At 43.5% G+C, this 20,317-nt stretch overlaps 1 pseudogene; it reads right to left on the bottom strand.

The window, feature by feature from the left end:
• Window positions 1-16,359: 16,359 nt before the first annotated feature.
• LOC112309095 (cytochrome b5-like) lies at window positions 16,360-17,039 on the bottom strand (annotated as a pseudogene).
• Between the last annotated feature and the right edge of the window lie 3,278 nt (window positions 17,040-20,317).

The raw sequence follows: 20,317 nt of genomic DNA, 5'->3' as shown, positions 1-20,317 counted from the left end.
TGCTCTCTCTCACCTGGTGTAACACTGACTGTTCTCCATTAATGTCTCGATTTGATCGCTGTCAACTTCAACAGGTCTACCCGACTGTGGAGCATCGTTCAGTGAGAAATCTCCAGCAAGAAACTTCGCAAACCACTTTTTCCACATTTGATCAGTCACAGCACCTTCTCCATACGCTGCACAAGTCTTTCTTTGCATTTCAGTTGCATTTTTACCTTTCTTAAAACAATAAAGCATAATATGCTAAAAATGTTGTGTATTTTCTTGCATCTTCTGTATTAAAATGGCTACACAAGAATTTACCAATTTTGATAAGTTTTTCTTAAATGCATGCTGATATGACAGCTGTCACAATACAATCTAACAAAACTGTTTCAAATGAAGATCAAGACAAGGAAGCAATACTAATACCATCTTACAGAAAAAACCAAATGAACTTTTTAGTCAAACCATATCTCTCTTTTAGTTGGCCATCAAATTCCCTTCCCTGTGACAGATGTTAACATGCTCTTCTGTGGGGGCTTTGTGAGCTCTCCAGAGGCCCTTACTTATCTCTCATCTTCCCCTAAACCTCTGGGGACTTCTACACTATGCTCTTCCTTGATTCAGAAAATCCAATATCCACTTCTGGTCAAGATGGTGGCATATGTAAGTGAGGTACTTGCATCCCCCCACAAACACATCAAAATTACAACTAAACTACAGAACAACCATCATTTGGAACTGCCTGAAAAGAATAAGCCACATGAGACTGGTAGGAAGGATGGAACTGGCTGATCCCATACCCACGTGTAGCAGATAAAAATTGAGAGGGATAGCTTGGCTGTGGAGGTCCCCTCTGAGAAGCAAGGGGTCCCAGCTTCACACCAGGACACCTAGCCCAGGGTGCCAGTGCCAAGAGAAGTCTCCATACCTTCTGGCTGTAAAAACCAGAGGGGACTGTGGCTGAGGGAGACAGAGGGCTTCTGAAATTCCAGGCATTTCTCTTAAGGAGCCCATGCATGGACTTACTCAGACTCACCCTCTCTGAACTCCACTGCTTGGGCAGAAGCTCAAAAGGCCCCAGGGACATACAGGAAGGAACTGAACTGCCTGGCATCAGGGTATGAGATGGAAAGGCATCTTTCTCCCAGACAGAATTGCTGACAAAGTCCATTGTTCCTTTTCTGAGCCCTCCCCGCAGAGAGCTGGCAGGCAGGCACCATTTCTGAGCTTCCATCAACCTGGCTCATACTGTTCACTCCACCCTGGTGATTTGCTGAGACCCTGCCCCACCCAACCTGCGAGCCTACCCAAGCTGTTTTCAGTTTTACCATACAAATGGCCTGTCTTGGCTCATGCTTCAGACTTTCCTCAAATCTCCCAAACAAACAGCATCTGGCCTCAGAATGCTTCCTACCTCTCCCTAAGTGGCCCCAGGCCCGGCACTAGAGGCAGCTGGTCTTCATTCACAGCTTGGCTCTGCCTGGGCACCTCCAAGCCTAACACTAGTAGCAGCCATCTGCAGATCGTTCTGTAGCTCACGCTGGGTGGTTCCAAAGCAAAACACAGGAGGCAGCTGACCTTGGCCTGAACCTCCCAGAAGGCCCAAGAACTAGTACACCCAGTGGGCAGCTTTAGACCACGTTGCAGCATTACCACCCAACCAGTGGTAGATTAAAGAGGGAGACTCAGTGGGCACGAGAACCCTGCTGAAGCAAGTCCTGCTCTGTGGGGCAGGTCCCTGCACAGCTGATCCTCCACAGTGGTTGTTGGTTGCAGCCAGTCCTTGCAGCTGATTGGCCTAGAGATAAATCCCTCCCACTGATGTGCCAACACCCATTAAACCTCAACTACAACATGAGGGTGTATACAACCTACACAGGGCCGGGGGCACACCTGAAGTGATCAGGGAGGCCGTGCCACTGGACCTTACAGAATGCCTACCACATAAGTTCAGTGTACCGAGCCCAGGATTTGTAGCAGCTCTCCCTAATTCATAGAAACAAATACAGGGAAGCTGACAAAATGATGAGACAAAGAAAAATGTCCCAGATTAAAGAAAAGAACAAAGCTCCAGGAAAAAAAAATTAAACAAAAGGGAGGCAAGCAATCTACCAGATGCCAAGTTCAAAACACTGGTTATAAGGATGCTCAATGAATTTAGTGAAGACTTCAACAGCATTAAAAAGGACATAGAAACCATAAAAAAGAACCAGTAAGAGATGATGGATACATTAACTGACATGAAGAATAATTTACAGGGAATTAACAATAGATTAGATGAAGCTAAGATCAAGTCAGCAATTGGAACAACAAGGAAACAAAAAAACACCCAATCAGAACAGTCAAAAGAAAAAAGAATTTAAAAAAAATTAAGATAGTATAAAACACCTCTGGAATAACTTCAAGGGAAATACATTTGCTTCATGGGGGTACCAGAAGGAGAAGAGAGAGAGCAAGAAATTGAAAAACTATTTGAAAAAATAATGACAGAAAACTTCCCTAACCTGGTGAAGGAAATAGACAAAGAAGTGCAGGAAGTAAAGAAAGTCTCAAACAAGATGAACCCCAAAGAGGGCCACACCAAGACACATTATATTAAAATGCAAAAGGTTAAGGACAAAGAGAAAATCTTAAAAGTAGCAAGAGAAAAGCAGTTAGTTACCTACAGGGGAGCTCCCAAAGACTGTTCGCTAATTTCTCAACAGAAACTTTGTGGACCAGAAGGAACTGATAAGAAATATACAAAGTGATGAAAAGCAAAGTCCTACAATCAAGGTTACTCTATCCAGAAAAGTTATCATTTAGAATGGAAGGGCAGATAAGTGCCTCCCAGACAAGAAGAAGCTAAAGGAGTTCATCATCACCCCATCAGCATTACATGAAATGTTGAAGGGTCTTCTTTAAGAAGAAGAATAAAAAGGATAAAAAGCATGAACAATAAAATAGTAATAAATACATATGTGTCAATGATTGAATTTAAAACAAACAAACATAAAGCAAATAAGCAAAATAGAACCAGACTCATAGATACAGAGAACATTTTGTTGGTTGCCAGATGGGTGGGGTATTGGGGGGATGGGTGAAAAAGGTGAAAGGATTAAAAAGTGCAAATTGGTAGCTACAGAATATTCATGGGGGGAAGGGTAAGGTACAGCATTGGGAATATAGTCAATAATATTCTAATAACTACGTATGGTGCCAGATGGGTATGGGATTTATTGGGATGACCACTTAATAAGTTATATAATGTCTAATCACAGGGGTGTATCACTAAAACTAATAAAATATTGTACGTCAACTGAAAAATAAAAAATGATTTACATAAAGAAAAACAAAAACAGAAACAACAAACAAAAAGAAAATCCAATATCTAACTGACCTCTCACAGTTTCCCTCAAATTCCATCTTTTCTTTTTCCCTTGGAATAACCAAGTCCCACACAGCCCACTTCTTGAGTTAGGTCTTTGCAAGATCAGGCTGACCACCGCTATTAACCCAGAGAGACTAAGTTATGCTATAGCAGCTCCTAAATACTGTCTGAAATTACTTGTGCTTTGTGTCCATTGTGGGTCAGTAGGGGACTTTGCTTGTCAGACCGTTCAGGAACCCAGTTGGATGGACACTCCCTCTTGACTCATGTTTCTCTGCTCACCATGGCAGGTGGAAAAAAACAAGGCAAATTCTATCCTGACTCTTCAAGCTCCTACCCAGAAGGGACACCTCTTTTATGCCCACGTTTCATGGGCCAAGGCAGGGGACAATCCCAACTCTAACTTGGAGGAGAGTGATGAAGGACAACCCCATGCCCAGATAAACAGAAGAACTGGAATGCTTTTTAAACAGCTCTAATAACTACCATATCCCCACACAGGCCAGTTGGTCTGGACGAACTTTTCCAAACGTTGGCAATAGAGGCTGCTCCCACTGTCTCTCCCCATCCTCCCCACTCCGTCTGCTGACACAGCCTTCCCAGCCAGCTCTGTCGTTATCACATACACTGTTAAAGTCTTTGAAGTCCATGTCAGACTCTCCCAAAACTGTGCTTGGCTCTGGTGCCAGTCTGAAAGTGGAACAAGGAGCTTTTGCATTTCGGTGAGCATCCAGCTGGGAGTAAGAAGCCAGTGTTCATTTCTGGAAAGCACTCACCCTAAATTTCTCTGAGTGCTCACTTACTGCCTCTCTCACTGGCTTGAGACGAGGCAGCATGCCCCTAATCTTCTCTGTGCGAGGAGGAAAAAATGCATCAGCATTTCCAGCTTGGCCAGCAACTCTCTGCTAAGAAACCCTGTTCCTCTAGTGAATCCCTAGATGAGTTAAGGGGCAGAGGACAAGATCTGTCCATGCTCAGCAAGTTATAAAACTTCTCTTTTAAATACAGGGTGCATGTCATTTGTTTTCAGCTTTGGGTTTCAGCTTAAATCTGAGACATCAGGGAATGTCCCGTTTGGCATTTTATTCCATCTGTTAAGTGGGTTAGGGACAGACTACAAAAGAAGTAGAAACAAAAGCGGGAGAATATATGGCCCTGGAGCCAAAGAGTGTTCCAAAAAGACAGAAGTGTTCAACAGTTTTTTAATGTGTTGAGAGACCAAGAAAAATTTGTCCATTGGGTTTGGAAGGAAATGTGATGACCTCATGAAGGGTGGGGAAGGGGTCACATAGCGGGGGCTGAGGAGTGAGAGGGAGTCAGGCAGTGGGGACAGCCCTCGGAACAAACACACATCAAAAAGTGTGGCTGTGGCCCTGGCTGGTGTGGCTCAGTGGATTGAGTGCCAGACTGCGAACCAAAAGGTCACCGGTTTGATTCCCAGTCAGGGTACATGCCTGGGTTGCGGGCCAGGTGCCCAGTATAGCCCATGTGAGAGGCAACGATACATTGATGTTTCTCTCTCTCTTTCTCTCTTTCCCTTCCCCCTCTCTGTAAAAATATATAAAATCTTTTTAAGAAAAAGTGTGGCTGTGAAGGGAAGAGGGCTCAGGTGGTGCCTGGGGGTAAGAGGAAGGTTTATATTTTAAAACGAAGACTTGATCATGTTTCAGTGCCAATAGAAAAGGAACTAGTTGGGAATGAGAGACTAAAAGGACGATGAACTGGTTTTCATTCAGTAACTTTTCACCTCCAAAGGAAAACAACCGCACTTAATGGATGTGAATGTTCACCGCAGAGATGATGATAGAAGTGGGATGCTCTCCACTGTGTCGGTGGTGGGGTGGGGAATGAGAAGAAGAATGGAATTCTGTTGCCCTGACTGCTGGCTGGGCGTCGTCCAACAAAGTGAAAGGTTGCTGGTTCCATCCCCAGTCAGGACACACTGGCGGGTTCGGACCCAGTCTGAGCATGTGCAAGAGGTAATGGATGGATGCTTCTTCCTCTCATTAGTATTTCTCTCCCTCTCTTTCTCCCTCCCTGCCCCTCTCTCTAAAAGTAAATAAATGAGAATTAAGAAAAATAATTGGAATACTGTCTCTGGGTGAACAACAATTCACCCAGACAGGCTCTTGGACAGCTGTGGTTTTTGCTCAACAAAACAGGTATGCTCATAGAGCTCTAAAAATTTACAAACCTCTTTGAATCCTCAAGGGTGTACTTTTATTCTCTTGGTGGTAAATAAAAGTCTTAATGTGCTCCTCTGGTGCTGTTTACCCAGCTCACCAAAGTAAATTTTGATTTATTTTATTGCTTATCATTGGAACCCCCTCAAGGTACCAGTTAGCACTGGAAAGGAACTAATCCGCTAAGTGCTTTTTGTTTTCCAACTCCCACTCGAGCACTGTGTTGCAGCAACAACCATCTCTCCCTTCCAGATGTGTGAACTTTTTGATTTTTGCACATTTTAAATTATTTAATTTGGGATGACTTTTTAAAAAACCTGTGCTATGTGCAAAAAAGACGTGTTTCCACAGCTCCATTTCAAACTTAGTGAGGTGGATTGCTAACTTTGATCAGGAAATATTCATTATTAAAAACCAGATAAGTATTTTCGCCTCAGCCCTTGCATACTTCCCTCCAACTTTCCTCCACGACAACCATCTAATCCTGTGCTTAGAAGTAGCAGGAGTTTACCCAGGGACAGATGAAGAGATGGATGGAGGAATGTAAGAAAGAATAAACACACAGTGTCCGCGCAGCAGAGAATGCAGTAAGCCTCACTCAACTCCATTCTCACCCCCCTGTAACACGCTTTACTAAGCAGGCAAGCCTGGAAATCTCAAAACTACGTGCTTCAGACTTCTTCTCATCATTCTCCACATATAACCTACTTCCACCAATAGGTGTATCGAAGTAAAACTGTAGACAGAAGTGACCCTTGTGAGATGGAAAGCATGTGGCTGACAATTCCCTCTGGAGGCTTTTGATTTTTCCACAGCAGTGGTAGCGGACCCCCTAGTATCTAGTCCTTAAGTCTGAGGGTATTTGGGAATTAGTAACATTTCAGTAACAATGTGGCTGAGGTAGTGTGGTCCTAGAATCACAGTCAGAGGCAGCAGCATCCCTGATTGGTCAGTTCTGCAGTGTTGTTCTGAGAGTCATTTGTGGAAGATCAACCCAGAGTCCCATCCTCTAGTCCTTCCAGTGACTGGGTAAGCAATTAGTGCTGCTTTCTGGTCATGTGGTAGGACCGCTCTACCCAGCTCCCTGGGAGTTGGGGGTGGCCATGTGACTGCCTTGAGCCAGTGAAGTGAGAGCAAACATCACCTCCCTCTACTACCATGGCTAACATCAATGTTCTGGAAAGTGGTCTCTCTATTAGCTTGGTATTAATGAAGCCACAGAATAAAACCCCCAAGCAACTCATGATGTCCATGTAGCAAGAGTGAGAAATAAACCTTTGTTGTTTCATAACAGTAAGATTTAGCCCTGGCTGGTGTGGCTCAGTGGATTGGGCGCTTGCCTGTGAACTGAAAGGTCACTGGTTCAATTCCCAGTCAGGGCACAGGCCTGGGTTGCAGGCCAGGTACCAAGTTGGGGGCATGCAAGAGGCAGCCAACTGCTGTTTCTCTCTCACGCGGATGTTTCTCTCCCTCTCTTTCTCTCTCCTTCCCCCTCTCCAAATAAATAAATAAACAAAAATCTAAAAAAATATATATAACTTAAAAAAAAAAGATTTGGGAGTCATTGTTTACTGCGGCACAGCCAAGGCTATCCTGTTGATCCATTAAGGCAATCCTTTCTTCTTAAACTCCAATAGCTCGGCTGAATTCTGTTGTCTGCGATTGAGCCCTGAGCAATTATTTCCAGGAATATGACACTGACATACAGCTTAAAAATGAAACACTGCTAAGCTTATAAGATCATTATTATTCTTCAAATGAGGAGAACCATCTGCTACTTGTTTTATTTCCCCATATACATGGAACCCAGCCGCGGAACCACCTCCTTGCACGTCTCCAGGGAGTCGCTTTCACACCGTACCTGTGCCCGAGGGGATTTCACGGTGGCTGATGCTCCGGGGTTCTGGCAATCCTGAGGCCCAGCTGAGCAGAGTGCTGCAGGCACAGCAGGGAAATTACCTTATTTGCGTGGCCTCGTTAGAAGTAGGAAAGTAAAAAACCCATAACATAATGTTTCAATAAATTATTGACTAAATTAATATAGTTATAATGACAATAAGACCCTGAAAGGGAGGACAAGTTATTTGAACTACCAAAATTTTTATTAAAATGTTCAATACAGTTCTGACTTTTAAAAAAAATTGTTGTTCAATTACAGTTGTCCTACTTTTCCCCCATTGCTCTCCCACCACACTCCCACAGTCAATCCCCACTCTGTTGTCCTTTATACATATTTCCTGACTTGCCCTTTCCCCTTCTTCCCCGCCCCCCCTTCCGTCCGGTCACTGTCAGTTTGCTCCTATTGCCATGTCTCTGGTCTGTCTTGCATAGTTGCTTGTTTTGTTGATTGGGTTCAGTTCTGACTTTGTATTCTGAGGTTTTAAACCTCGACTCCACCATATAAGAGAGGACAGATGGTGTGCTTGCTAGGATTAGGTCCAGCTATCTGGGGCAGGCTAATCCCAAATAACACTGACTTATGCAAGGCAGAAATTTCTTTCTGTCACACGGAAGCTCAACAGGAGACAGTTCGGGACAGAGCAGTTTCGTGAGGTTGTCAGGGACCCAGGCTCTTGTCATCCTCAACGTGTGTCTTCTGTGTTATGGCCCAGAAGGCTGCTCAAGTCACGTCACCATGTCTACACGCCGGAAACGAAGACAAGGAGGAGAGAAGAGCATGTTCCTTCTCTGTAAGGATTCACACCACACTTCTGATTAACCAGAACATAGTCACAGGCTCATACTTTCAGCTGTGGGACTAGGGAAGGAAATTTCATGGTTTTTAAAAAAATATCCTGGACAGCCTTGTGGCTAATGAAGAACAGAGGTGTATGTTACTAAGGAAAAAAGGAAGAACGATTTGGGGGATATTTACCAATCTATATCATAGATGGCTCGTGTCCCTCCAAAATTTGTGTCCACCGTTCTGAACCTCAGAAAGTGACCGTGTTTGGAAATACAGTCTCTGCAGATGTAATTAGTTCAGGACCTCAGGATGAAATTATCCTGAACTTAGCATGGGCCCTAAATCCAATGACTGGTGTCCTTATTAGAAGAGGAAAGGACACAGAGACACGAAGATGAAAGCCATGTGAAGACAAGCCACCAGAAGCTGGAAAGTCAAGAAAGTATCCTCCCCTCGCACTTTCAGAGAATGGGGGGAGAAGGGGCCCTGCCCCTGCCTTTATGTCAGACTTTTGGTCCCTAGAACAATGAGATAATAAATTCCTGTAGTCTGAAGACACCAAGTGCGTAGTATGATGTTCCAGCAGACTCAGGAAACTCATACTGTTAGTTAAATATTGCTCGTAGCTATTTTGGAATTGAGGGCTGTCAGAACATAGCTATAATAATAGTGGTAGTATTTCATTTTAGGTACAATACCTGTAGTAATCCCGAAGCAGGCTGGCTCTCACCTTGGTAGTCTGCCCTCAGTACAGAATCTGGTCTCTCACTATTCTCATCGTAGAACCATGATTTTCGGCTCCTGACAGAAGAAAACGGAGAACAGCATAAGCAATTGACATTTATTTGGCACCTTCCAATGCAAGTACCCAACATATACTTTTTAAAAAAGATTGTATTTATTTACTTTTAGAGAGAGGGGCAGGGAGGGAGAAAGCGCCCGAGAGAACAACAATGTGACAGAGAAACATTGATTGGTTGCTTCCCGTACATGCTCCGACTGGGGACCCAACCCACAGCCCAGGCGTGTACGCTGACCAGGAGTCCAGCCAGCGGCCTTTTGCTCTGTAGACGACGCCCAACCAACTGAGCCACTTTGGGCCCAGGGCCCAACATATACTTTCTAACTTAATCCTTACAAGTCTCCTATATTTCTAGTGTTATACCCACTCAGCAGGTGAGGGCACGGGATGGTAGAGGTTAAGTACAATATGTGGTGTACATGTGGTCAAGGGCAGACTCAGTGCTAATAGGCAGAGGTCTGACTCTCAAGTACAGGCTCTTTCCCAAGGGGTGATAAGCTGGGGAACATCTGGCTCACTCACCTGACAGAACACTTTGTGCCAAAGGCCAATTCATTTGCAGAGGGGATAAAGCGTTCTAGTGTTTACATGTTCACATCGAGGCATGATTTCTGTGTCACAGCAGTTCAGCTCAAGTGGTCAGCAAATCTTTCTGTGCAGGGCACTGAAGGGGACATAGTGATGGGTCAGACAACCCTTCTTCTCAGGTTACTTACCATCTTAGCAGTGGTTAGGGACTAGAAGTCTGCAACAGGACTACATCAGTGTTTTTGTACACTGGCACTTACACATGGCTACACATCAGAATCGGCTGGGCATTCTTCTAGAAATTCAGGTGCCTGGGCTCTGCCCTAGCCTATGGAATCAGAATATTTGAGAGTGGGCCTCAGAACTCTGCCTTTTAAAAAAGCTCTGACTCTTCTATAGCCGGTCTAGCCCCCATTTTAGGAATGAAGACCTTTCTGATACAGTATCTGAAATATTAGTAATAAATAAAAATACTAGCTATATATGATAACGTGTAATTTTTCTTAGTAGTAATTGAATACTACTTACATATCTGAGGAGCTCAAAGATAGGAGCACTCTTTAGACATTTTCTACTTGTATTCACAGCGCCCCTGTGAAGAAGGAACAGTATTTCTTATTCCTCTGGCAAATGCGAAAATAGACTTCAAAGAGGTCATGTAATCTCATTCACACGCCATCAAGAACACCAAGGAATAACCCAGCTCTACGACATCCAGACGTTTCTCATGGACCCAGGGCTGAGGTCATGGAGTTTTTCCCTGTAAACTAGCCCATGGTGAATTCGGAATTGGAGAGACAGAAACATGGGTACGTCAGCTGCTGTCATAGTTGGATTCTCCACGGATAAAGACATTTGAATCACAAGGTTATAATTAGACTTGAAGTTCTTGCCCATTACAATAGTATCTATTCACAACAAACCCGATGTCTATTACTTTCACTTGAATTCTGTGTCACCTCTTCACTCCCCAGGCACTTCAGTTGGTTTTCTCTCAAGTTCTTTCCACCCAGCTGAATGGAATGCTTGAAAGATGCACTCCATTTAATAGGGACAACAGCTGCCAAACAGCCCTACTGGCAAGCTTATTTAAATTTTTAATCATCATGGAAGATGAACACAGAAGGAAAGAACTGTATACATTCTCCCACTAGTGTAGCAATAAAAAGATCCAACCAGCACTGGGAAGGCCAATTCAACCAATTTCCGTTTTGTAGAAATAAGTTTTGCTGGGTACACTGCACCACTTTTTTCTCAGTCAAAAACTACTTGCAAGGCATATAGATTCAATTAGGTATCACAGGTTATAGATTCAATTTGGTCTATTATTAACAATAATATTAGTTTTCCCTGATTAAACTAAAGCAAGAATTTCATTTGGGAAAATAAGTCACTGAGGGAAATACATGAATGATAGATAAATGCTGGGAAAAATAGGGTTTTTTTTCCTCTCACCCATAAGAAAAAGCAAGAAAATGTTAAAATAGTGAAACAAACCCTTACTGACTTGCTCTTTTAAAATTCCAAAAATGAAAAAAATTTCTAATTAGCATTTTACTGTGTTGATGTTGATAAGAGGAGGCCACTTCCACCTTTCGCAAACAGTGGTCACACTGCATGTCCCTCCCGTAAGGTCGCCGCATCTCCCGTCTACAGTCACGCCAGGGCTTTATTCCCGGAAGACACGTGTTTCTGAGAGGCGCAGAGAGTGGCTGTGAGGGGCATGGATTCTGGGCCTAGATCGTCTGGATTCAAAGGCTGACTCTGCCTCTCAGAGGCTGTGTGACACTGGTCACAGAACCTCGCTGGGCCTCAGCTTCCTCCTATGTAAGGAAGGCAATGATAGCGCCCACCCCACAGGGGTACGTGAGAACTAAATGATCTATGCACGTGAGGCCCTTACTACAGTGGCCAGCCCAGAGGGAGCACTGGGGAAATCTCAGCTGTTACCATCATCCTAACTCACCGGAGGGTTATTGTCCCCTTCCTAGTGTACCAGAACAGGGGCCGGCATGTAACGGATGGGCTCCTAAGGGCCTGCATAAAACACAGCCTATAATAGTGGGGTGATTCAACAATACGTATACAAGCTGGCACTGTTGTAGGTACCCAGAATACATCAGTGAACAAAAAACCCCCTCTGCCCTTGTTCAGCTTACCTTCTGGCAGGGCCAGATGAAAAATAAATAATAAATGAGAAAATTATATCTTATATTAGAAGATAAGTATTTGGTGAGAAAATAGAGCAGGATACAGAGAACTTAGAGGTCAGGTAGAGCGGGCCAGTTGCATTGAGAAGGTGGCGTGTGAGCAAGACAAGAAAGGGACAAGAGGAGTGGACACTGCAGGGTGTGAGGAGGAAGAGCAGTCAGCAGAGGGACCAACCTGTGTAAAGACCCTGAGAGCAGAGAGCACGCCTGGCCGGGTCCAGCAATGGCTCTCTGTCTCAGAGCAGAAGCCAAAGTCCTCGAAATGGGGCACACGGCCCGACACAGTGTGCCATCCGCACCTCCTCCTTCTCACCTCTAATCTTGTCACTCTGGAGGTTGTCAGTCTTTCCCCACTTACTCGCTGTGCTCCAGCCGCACTGTTCCAGCCCTGCTGCTCCTCAACGAGCCACGGGTGTCCTGTCCTGGAGCCGTTCATCGGCTGTACCCTCTGCCTGGAAGGCTCCTCCCTCAAACACCCACAGGACCCTCATCTCCTCCAAGTCCTTGATCAAATCTCACCTTCTCAGTGAGGCCTACCCTGACTACCACATTCCTGCAATTTTCTTCTTGGCACTCATCATGTTTTCATATCTATATATCTATACATATTATGTTTTTTAAAAATTCTCTTTCTTCCCCGCTAGAACATAAGCTCTACAGTATTGAGATCTTTGTTTGGCAAAATACAACCAGAGACATTGATGTTAAGAACAATCTAACAATAGCCAGAGGAGGGGGGGAAGGGACAGTGGGGAGAAGGGTTTTCAGGAACTACTATAAAGGACACATGGACAAAACCAAGGGGGAAAGCAAGGGAGGGAGGTGGGTTTGGCGGGGATGGGGGAGAGGGGTGGGGAGAAAATGTAGACAACTGTAATTGAGCAACAATAAAATAATTTGGAAAAAAAAAAGAGAGAACTTTCTTTGGTTCACTACTGTATCCCGGTACCTAACACAGTGCCTGGCACATACTGTGCTCCACAAATACACGCTGAGTGAACGAGGGCCACACGCTCTGGTTTGTGTAACATTTTGACAAGACCATGGTTTCAAGTTTTGCATTCACAGTATTTATAGTAGTCTACATATCGATATTGCTCCTGGCAGTATTTATCCTGATGTTTTCTCAATTTTGACTAGCTTATGACATTATGTGAGTTAGGTACTGCTTTAAAATATGCCAGGAATTTTGTTTTTATTCAGGTGAGGCCAGCAGATCAAGAGATGACCACTACTTAAAAGATAGTTTGATGGATGTTATCTGATTTTGCAATACATACATATCAAATCATCATGTTCTACACCTAAAACTAATGTTATATAATGGCAATGTTATACATCAATTATATCTCAGTAAAACTGGGAAGAAAAATATTTTGTTACTCACAGTTCCCAAGAGTGGAGGGCATGCCACACCACGCACAACCATGTGGGGAAACACCCGGATGGGTCAGGAGGCAGAAGGAATGTTGCGATGGAAGCACCAGCCTTTGTGGTGACTTCGTAGAAAAGGCAGAGTGAGGCAGGGCAAGCAGATTTAGGGGTGGCGCGTCTGAGCGATCTCAGCAGGCTCTGGGCTACCGGGGCAATCTGTTGCTGTACCTGGCCCTGGGTGACGTAGGGCAAGGGCCTAGTGCCTGGCACTGTGGGAGCCTGGGAAAAGGGAGCCTGTGGAATATGGACCCAGGTTTGGTTGGTTTGCAACCTGTAGGAATTAGCAAACCCTCAGAGGGGCAGTCTCCAAAGTCCCAAGATACCATCGCATCATATAAAATACAGAAAATAAAAACACTTGATTAATTTAGGGGCATGTGGAAAACTGTAACTCAAGACGCTTTCTGTGTTATTCAGAACTTCTCATATGCTCTTCCCTTGCCTGAAATCCCTCCCCTTTCCTTGTTCTCGTGACTGTGACTCATCCTTCAGACCCTAACTTGAAGGTCATTTATCAGGATGGCCATATAAGAGCAGAATTTGTCCTTTCCCTTCATTGCCACATCGCCAGTGCAAAGCACAACGTCTGGCACGAGGCGGAGGCTTGGTGAACATCTTCATGGTTCTAGAGAGAAATTTAACACAAGTACTAAGTCTCAAATTATCAGGCTCTGTTTGAGTGAAAATGACACATCTATTTCCCAGAGTTAAAACTAATGCACTTAAAATATTTGGATGGCTGTGAATCGTAGAGTTTTCTTTTTTTGCTATACAGTTTTATAAACCCTTTGGGGTTCTAAAATTGTATAAACCACTGGTGCGCTAGAGAGTTTTAAATTAGCAGTTCACTTCATCAATTAACAGCCTGACATTGTGATTTGAAGGTAGTACATTACACAGTTTCTAGAGCCTTTAAACCTCCTGTTTAAATTTAGCAGGTCAGATAACTTCTTAAAGACTTCACACCATTAACATTCACTAATGCTGTTATTGCAAGTGGTTTCTCAACTTTGAAACATATGCTCCTAATTCCAAAGTACTATTTTGGAGTTGTTGGAAACTAGAAATCTGACCTAGTTTCATCATGTCAAAACCCCCCAAACTTTTATGTTACCCTATTTATGTACCACACACAGTTTGTTCTATTGCCTTGGGAGAAAAGACCGAATTCAATGCTCCTGCACTTTGTCCCTGGAACTCCCCCTGAGGTTTAAAGTAGAGAATGGGCCGGCAGCATGGGCGCACTGGCTGCTCTTGAATGTCTGACAAAGGAATAATAAATGGTAGAAAGTGCCATTTGATTGCATTTATCAATCAGTTTCCATTCTTTTCCTTTGATGACAAACTTTCTGTATTTTCCAAATGAAGCTCTTTGCCCCAAGCCATTAAGGGGAGGTTTTCAGCTCTGCCCAGCCTTTAATTACAAGTGAATCTGAGAGCCAAATAAGTGGAATTTAACAGAAGATGACAGAGCTCCAGTGGCGCAATCAGTTAGTGCACGGTACTTAGAAAACAGAAGATGGCGTTTCCCAGGCCACATATACAGAGCATTTTCCTGTAGAGTGAGTGGAGAGGGGCTCAGAAATGTCCTTTTCCCTACCCCTCATGGAGTTATGAAAGGGGAGTGTAGTGCAAGCAAGAAAAAGGCACGGCAACACACCCCCCACTCATCCTTCCAGGCTGTCAGATGGTAAAGTAAGCCTGTGGCAGGTGCCAACCACATGCCCGACCCGGGGCTACGTGCTGGAAACCTGAGCTGAGAAATGCGGCCCTTGCCCTCACAGAGGAGATCCTTCTGAAGCAGTTAATGAGCTTGGTTTTACTCCTTATGCTACCAAAGACAGTCATGTTAGATGGACCTTTCGGTTTCAAGCAACAGAAGCCAAGTCGATTCAGATTAAGCAAAAAAGGGGGATTTCTTATAAGTGTATGGTTATCTAACAGAATTTAGGGGTAGTGCTGAGAACTTCAGGAAGGATGGACAGAGGGAGCACCTTTGTCACTGGAGTCTAGCGCCATTTGGTTGCTGTCTGTCTCCTCTCTCTGCACGTTGGCAACATGTTTTCCTACTTTGCTCTCCTCCTTGGACCATGTAGCTGAAAAATGATCACTTTCAAGCACTCAAGTTTATATCTCTTTCATTAAAAGAGACACAATTTGAGGATTATTTCAATTTCCAAAATTTCAGGAAATGTCATGTGATTGACCCCGTTTGCATCAGAGGCCCACCCGTGGGCCAACGGACTGTAGGCACGGGGACAGGGTCATTCATAGACCTGGGTCCATGACCTTCTGGATTTAGAGTGGGCGTTTGGGGACATATCCCAGACAAGTTGTCTAGCTAGACAAGTAATTCATGTGTCCAAAATGGCATTGTAAATTAACTTTTTTTAACCAAAAAAGGAATAGTCATTGTGAAAAGCTTGGAAAATATTTAAGAAAAATGTAAATATTTGTACTTCTGACATTAAAAATCCACTAATAACATTTTAGTAAATGTCCTTTAACTCTTCTGTCTATGCAGACTAAGCTATTTCTCTCTATATTTAAATCTGCTATTAAACATACAATTTTGTATTCTTTTCAAGACTTAATACTATATTTTATACATTTCTCATGTAATCAATATTCTTTAAAAACAATTATCAATGACTGCAAGGTATGCCATTACAGAATGGATATGTTTGTTAATTTTATTTTTTATTTAATCTTTATTGTATTTTTTTCATTGCCATTTAGTCCCCTTATACTCGCTCCCCCCAGCAATCAGCACACTGTTGTCCATGTCCATGAGTCCTTTTTCCTTTTTGCTCCATCCCTCCACACCCTGACCCCCCGCCACTATAGCTGCCATCTGCTCTCCATCTATGAGTCTGTCCCCATTCTCCTTGTTAGTTCAGTTTGTGCATTAGATTCTACATGTGAGAGAAACCATATGGTATTTGTCTTTTTCTGTCTGGCTTATTCAATTAGCATAATGTTCTCCAGGTCCATCCATACTGTCACAAAGGGTAAATTTTCTTCTTTTCTATAGCCAAGTAATATTCCATTGTGTAAATGTCCCATAGTGTTTTTTTTTTTTAATATTTGAAAAGCCAGATACATTTCTAAAAGATCATGCCTAGACCTACAGTAACTAAATGATGTAGCCACAGAATAGCAAAATAAAGCTGATGAAGAAAAAAGCACCCTGTGAAAGTTCGAGAGCAGAGAGAAGAGTTCCTTTGGGTTTGTTTTGTGTCTCGTGTGGGAGGAAGGGAAACGGGCTTGTTAAAATTACTATTCAGGTGAAGGTTTCTGTCAGTTGAAGCAGTGAACTCAGGCCTCATTCTTCCCGATCCAAAGCTGTCTGTCCTTTCATTGGCTTCTGAGGATGCGGTTAGTCTTCCGCCGTGTAGAAGTGGTACATCAGGCCCACAGCCAGCGCTGAGATGGCTGGGATCGCCCAGTTGGTCCACCAGCTATAGTTAGAGTCAACTGTAGTGATGAGAATATCCGTGGGCTTCTGTATCTTTGCCCTGTCATCTGGATGCGCTTCCCCGATGATATATGTTTTAGACAACTCTCGGGCATCCGTAGAGTGCCCAGAGTCCTCGAAGTTCTCGGTAGCATTGCCCCCAGCTTGCTCCCCCGTAAGACTTCTTCCCCACCGGGATGCTCCTCCAAAAATGTGGTCAAATCGTACACTTTGTTATGCAGGATAAGCCAGGTGCTCTTGCTGTGGTTGTGCTTCTGGATCTCTTCCAAGGTGTAGTACGTGGCGGCCTTATCTGACGCCTCGGCCATTTCGGAAGGCAGAGAGCTGCACACCCTACACACACCAGTGGAGCTGGGCGGAGCACAGCAGGCGTCTCCAAGAGCCAAGGCCGAGGCATTCCCCTAGTCCTAGGTGGAACCGGGCGCCCAGGGCTGGACAACCAGTGCCAGCCAACCGGGGGTGGCTTGCGGGGGGCCTCCCATAGTGGTTTTATCCACTCATCTACTGATGGACACAGGGGCTACTTCCATATCTTGATGATAGTAAATAACACTGCAGTGAACATAGAGGTGCTTATGTTCTTTCAAATTAGTGTTTTGGGTTCCTTTGGATATATTGCTAGAAATGGGATCACTGGGTCAAAAAGCAGATCCAGTTTTAATTTTTTGAGGTATCTCCATACTGCTTTCCATAGTGCCTGCACCAGTCTGCATTCCCACCAACAGTGCAGAAGTGTTCCCCTTCCTCCACATCCTTGCCACACTTGTTTGTTGATTTATTGATGACAGCCATTCTGACTGGTGTAAGATTATATCATATTGTGGTTTTAATTTGCATTTCTCTGATGATTGGTGACATTTTCATATGTCCATTGGCCATCTGTATGTCCTCTTTGGAGAAATGCCTATTCAGGTCCTTTGCCAATTTTTTAATTGGGTTTTTTTTTTTTTTTTGGTGTTGAGTATTGTAAGTTCTTTATACATTTTGGATATTAACCCCTTATCAGACGTATTGGCGAATGTTCTCCCATTCTGTATTGTCTTTTTATTTTGTCAATGATTTCCTTTGCAGTGTAAAACCTTTTTAGTTTGATGTAGTCCTATTTGTTTATTGTTTTCTCATCTTTTTCCAGCCCTCCTACCTTTCTCTGAGCCGCTAAACACTCCCCACCTGTGCACTTGCATTACATTTGAACTGGGCATTGTCCTTCAGGCAAGAGCTACAACATTGTATTATAGATGTTGACATGAGCTTGTGAGTTCCTGGGGGGCAAGAGCTGTGTATTTCTGCTCTTTGTATACCCAATATCTAACACAGAGCCTGGGACACAGTATATGATCAATGAATTTGTGAATCAGTAAACCAGTGAGTGAATAAGTAAATAAGTGACTTGATTGGTTAACTTCCTAACTTCCCAGTAAATATAAGAATCTTTATATGCTTTTCTTGAATATCTCCAGTGTTCTAGCCTGTGGAGAAAATGTGGTGGAGTGAATTCATGATGTATTTACTCACTTATCCAATAAACATCTACTCCATGTCTATTACATGCTACGAGGACTCATATTTCTTGGTGATTGGCACAGAGCACACCTGGCTTTCTGCAGGTACAGAGCTCTGAATAATGACTGTGACCTCCAAACATGTCTTTTTTTCCTTCCATATAATGTTCAATATTAAAACATTTCACATACAAATCTAAATTTTTGGCTTTTCTCTTAAAGACTGGCACTCTATATGGCAATAATGTTCAAGTTGGCTGCCCTTGTTAGATGGGCGGATGTCCAATTTATTAATTCACATATCAAAGGAATATGTATTAAGTGTCTATCTTGTGCCTCTAAGCTCCAATAGGCCTTTGACATTATGACCTCCACACTAGACTAATTCAGCTAAATAGCCAGAAATAGTTGAAACAAAATAGAGTTTATGATAGACCCAATTCCTGGGCGACTGAACTCTTGATTAAAAATCAAGAAGTCTGGGTTTGAATTCAGCTCTACCATTATCTAACTTTGTGGCCTGGAATAAAACGTTTATGAGTATCAATTTTCTCTTCTGTACAAATGAGGTGACTGGAGATGATCTCCAAGCTCCCTCTAGCTCTAATATTACATTATGGAATTATCATTTTGCAAGTCAGGGGAAGTAAAAATTACCAACGTATTTGGGGAGATGACAAGTTTTGGAAATAGTGGAAATGGTTGTACAACATCGCTGATGTACTTAATGTCACTGAACTGTACACTTAAAAATGACTAAAATGGTAAATTTTATATGTATTTTATCATAATACAACTATTTTTAATTAAAAAATAGGAAATACCCACATAAATTTGGGCCTCCAACACTGAGGACCAGCCAGCCAGTTCATTAATGGATGAGGTTTATAAGACAGCGCAGAAAGGAGGGAAGAGCCCACAAGTTGGCTCAGGTCTGAAACCTGGATGATTCTGGTACAGGGGTGCTCTGGCTTCCGGGCTTCCCTCCCTTCTTTCTCTGCATGCTCCTTCACTATCTGCTCCCCCCAGGGACTGGTGGGTTCTCCGCACCATCAATCTCTAACCCAAAGCAGGAAACCACCCTATCCTGGGTCAATCTGTACCAAATTGTAACATTGTTCTATTTTCTCTTTGCCTTTCTTCCAGCTGAGATAGGTCGAGTTAAATCTGCAACCTACAAGTCAGTAAGAAATGTTTGCAAAACAGCCAACATTGTCTGAATTTTTGTTTGCTTCATAGTTTACTGCTCTGGCTGCTGCTGCTACATCTAGATAACATTTAGGACAGCTATTTAAAGCCAGGAGGTTTCCTAATGCAACAGTTCATTTAATCCTCATACCAATTCCCAAGTATTTTACATTTTAAATCTTATCATTTATTTGGTTGGGAGTTGGTATCCCCTGTTAGGACTCTGTCCCGATCCCCTCCACACCCTCCCAGCAGAGGTCCCACCTTTGCTGAAATTTCACGTTGGCATCCCATTTCCTATAAAATGTAAAGAAGGGACTTAATCAGTAAAGGCCATGACCCTCAGAGTTCCACAAACAACAGCTCCAAGGCTGCCTCTTTCTCTTAAGAGCTGACGTGCATTTACTTTGTCTCTTTGCCCTTTCCAACTTTTCCATAATTAAAAGGCTGAACTGGTATCCTTTTCCTATTCATTTGTTCTGCTTCCCATCTCTGTAAACTGATTCCTGAACTCAAGACTCAGGCTGATCAGTTAGCGCAGTGAATGACTCACAATTCCTCTCCACGGTCCTGTTTGTGGGGCTGGTCATGCAACACTCACGACACACATTCTCTGCAGATGGAAACACCTGCCAGCCACCGACAGTTAACACATGTGGCACGCTCCTCGTTTCTGCACACCATGCTCCTGCGTGGGGCCAGAACTACCCGGCCATTGTCCTGTGGCATCTGAGCCGAGCTCGGGTGACATAATCAATAGGAAGATGGCAGAGAAGGGAAATAGAGGATGAACATGTTTGATGAAGGGCTAATTCTGGGCAAAATGAGAATTTATCATGACATTTTGTTCAATTTTTGAGGTCAACTTTGCATGCATTGAAATGCATGTATCACAACTGTTGTTTTAACGAATGGATTCGTCCACATGACCCACCCTTCTATCACTCTAGT

This window comes from Desmodus rotundus, chromosome 3, assembly GCF_022682495.2.
Source record: "Desmodus rotundus isolate HL8 chromosome 3, HLdesRot8A.1, whole genome shotgun sequence".
In the NCBI taxonomy this organism is placed as follows: domain Eukaryota; kingdom Metazoa; phylum Chordata; class Mammalia; order Chiroptera; family Phyllostomidae; genus Desmodus; species Desmodus rotundus.
This window is presented reverse-complemented; position numbering and strand designations above follow the sequence as displayed.